Raw genomic sequence first — 3,445 nt, 5'->3', positions numbered from 1 at the left:
ATAGATCATAGAGTATAGATTATAGACTATAGAGTGTATAGATCATAGAGTACAGATTATAGACTATAGAGTATATAGATCATAGAGTACAGATTATAGACTATAGAGTACAGATTATAGACTATATACTATATAGATCATAGAGTACAGATTATAGACTATAGAGTACAGATTATAGACTATAGAGTATATATATCATAGAGTACAGATTATAGACTATATAGATCATAGAGTATAGATTATAGACTATATAGATCATAGAGTATAGATTATTGACTATTGCAAACCGTTGTCTCCTCTCACGTCTTCTCTCTCTGTGAATGATGTCTGCTCCTTTCTCTTCTTGTGTGTGAATGGTGCGATGTGATTCTTCCTTGCGTGCACGTGGTCTGTCCTCCTCCCAGGTCTCCATGGTGATGGCGGTCGCCACCTGGACACAGCTTGGCATCCTCATCATCACATATTTTTTATATCCATATAATTTTGTTATCTTGTTTCATTTACGTGCCTTTTTGTTGTCTCCATGGTGACGGCGGTCTCAGGTCCTGGGCTGTTCCAGTGGCGTCTGGACACTTCTTGGCATCCTGCTCCTCATCATGTTCTTCATCTATCTTATAATTGTGTTATCCTCTTTCAGTGCTGTATTGTGTAAGTTGTGTGTGTTGGGGGAGAGATCCTCCTCCGGTGCTCTCCCTGAGGTCTCTCCCTCCTAAAGGATTGAGGGAGTTGTCCCTTATCTGACGTGAGGGTCTGTGGACAGGATGTTGTGTTGCTGTAAAGCCCCTGAGGAACATGTGTATTTGGTGGTAATGGGCTGTACAAATAAAACCAACTAACATTAAACAGCACTGTGCTGCAAAGCAGCAAAAAGCTCCTGAAGATTACTGCTGCCTCAGAGTTATTACAGAGAGCCCTTACGGATGTGGTCATATGTTGTCGTTTATCAGGTTGTAATTGTGTTCACATTGTGTGGTCCGTTTGCTGAAGCGCCCACCACCGATGCCTCACTTGCCATGAATTGTAAAATGTCTGCTTAAAAACCCTCAGAATGAAAGGGGCCCGTTCGCGGTGTTCAGGTCTGTGTAGACCTGCAGGGGACGCAGCGGGACCCTCCGACTGGTGACGTCATTGCGGCAGAGGCAGACCCACTATTGGCTCTCAGTCTGTCAATCACGGCACAACACTGCCTCACTTCCGTCGTGTTAATGGCACACGTGTGTGGGATGCTCCCACCCCAAGATAACAAGCCATCCGCTCCTCGTGTGACCACACTGAGAGCTGTGTCTGTATTCTCGGCACACAGTCACACACGTTTTGGTGGGTGGAGGACTCCACCAAGGTTGTCCCTTGTCTCCGATGCTGTTTGAGATATTCATGGACAGGACCTCAAGGTGCAGCCAAGGTGAGGAGTGTGTCCGTTTTGGGAACCTCAGGACTGCATCTCTGCTCTTCTCAGATGAAGTGGTTTTGTTGGCTTCATCAGAACGTGACCTCCAGCTCCGCATTGGGGCGGTTTGCAGCTGAGAGTGAAATGGTCGGGATGAGAGTCAGCACCTCCAGGTCTGAGGCCATGGTCCTCTACCGGAAAATGGTGGATTGCTCCCCAAGGGTTGGGGATGAGTTGTTGTCTCAAGTGAAGGAGTTCAAGTATCTCGGGGTCTTGTTCAGGAGTGAGGGTAGGATGGAGCGGGAGATTGACAGGTGGATTGGTGCAGCATCAGCAGTAATGTGGACGTTGTACCGGACCGTTGTGGTGAAGAGGGAGCTGAGCCGGAAGACAAAGCTCTCAATTTACCAGTCAGTCTTCCTTCCAACCCTCACCTATGGTCATGAGCTTTGGGTAGTGACTGAAAGGGTGAGATCGTGGATACAAGCGGCTGAAATGGGTTTCCTCCGTAGGGTGTCTGGGCTCCTCAGCCTTAGAGATAGGGTGAGGAGCTCGGACATCCGGAGGGAGCTCGGAGTAGAGCCGCTGCTCCTTCATGTGGAAAGGAGCTAGTTGAGGTGGTTCAGGCATCTGATCAGGATGCCTCCTGGGCGCCTTCCTTTGGAGGTTTTCCGCGCACAGCCAACTGGGAGGAGACCCCGGGGTAGACCCAGAACTCACTGGAGGGACTACATGTCCAATCTGGCCTGGGAACGCCTTGGGATCCCCCAGGAGGAGCTGGAGGGACTACATGTCCAATCTGGCCTGGGAACACCTTGGGATCCCCCAGGAGGAGGTGGAGGGTGTTGCTGGGGAGAGGGACGTCTGGAGTGTCCTACTTGGCTTGCTGCCACCGTGACCCGACCCCGGAGAAGCGGCTGATGATGAATGAATGAAAACAAAACTTTATTTTTTTTAAATTTATATGATTTTCCCCTTTTTCTCCCAATTTAGTGGCCAATCGATCCCTATTTTAGCTCAAACACCCACCCTCGTACTGCATGCGTGCGCCAACTGCATCTCTCCGGCCTGCAGTCTGGAAGGAGACGCCTCGCCACTTCCGGGACAAGGTGAATCCAGGCCGAACCACTGCTTTCCCCCCCACACCCAGCGACGCATTCATGTGACGAACACAAGCCGACTCCGCCCCCCGCCCGAAGACAGCGCTGCCAATTATTGCTGCTTCGTCGAGTCCGGCCATAGTCGGAAATGACCGGTCCCCAGGGGGCAACTGCATCGACACAAAGCTGATGCTTAGACCGCTACCCCACCGCGGACCCCAACTTTATAGTGCTTACGGAATTAAGGTGTGGTCTGAGTTTGCAAGGTGGTGGGCGGGGCCTGTTCTACCGCAGCTGAGCAGCCGCGGGGGGGGGTGTAGTAACTCAGTGGAGCAGCAGAGAGGGATGTTGTATCGTAGCTGAGCAGCGGCGGGGGGGGGGTGTAGTACCTCAGTGGAGCAGCAGAGGGGGTTGTTGTACCGCAGCTGAGCAGCGGCGGGGGGTGTAGTACCTCAGTGGAACAGCAGAGGGGGTTATACCGCAGCTGAGCAGCCGCGGGGGTTGTAGTAACAGTGGAGCAGCAGAGGGGGTTATACCGCAGCTGAGCAGCGGCGGGGGGGTGTAGTACCTCAGTGGAGCAGCAGAGGGGGTTGTACCGTAGCTGAGCAGCAGAGGGGGATGTTGTACCGTAGCTGAGCAGCAGAGGGGGTTGTAGTACCGTAGCTGAGCAGCAGAGGGGGATGTTGTACCGTAGCTGAGCAGCAGAGGGGGATGTTGTACCGTAGCTGAGCAGCAGAGGGGGATGTTGTACCGTAGCTGAGCAGCAGACGGGGGATGTTGTACCGTAGCTGAGCAGCAGAGGGGGTTGTAGTACCGTAGCTGAGCAGCAGAGGGGGATGTTGTACCGTAGCTGAGCAGCAGAGGGCAGCAGTGGGACTGACTGCCTCCACCACAGCCTTGGCTTTTCAGCTACTGGGGGTGTACATGACTCCCCATGGACAGGGGCAGAAAAAACACG

This window comes from Lampris incognitus, chromosome 14, assembly GCF_029633865.1.
Source record: "Lampris incognitus isolate fLamInc1 chromosome 14, fLamInc1.hap2, whole genome shotgun sequence".
Taxonomy (NCBI): domain Eukaryota; kingdom Metazoa; phylum Chordata; class Actinopteri; order Lampriformes; family Lampridae; genus Lampris; species Lampris incognitus.
The sequence above is the reverse complement of the archived record's forward strand: the minus strand, read 5'-3'. Positions refer to the sequence as shown.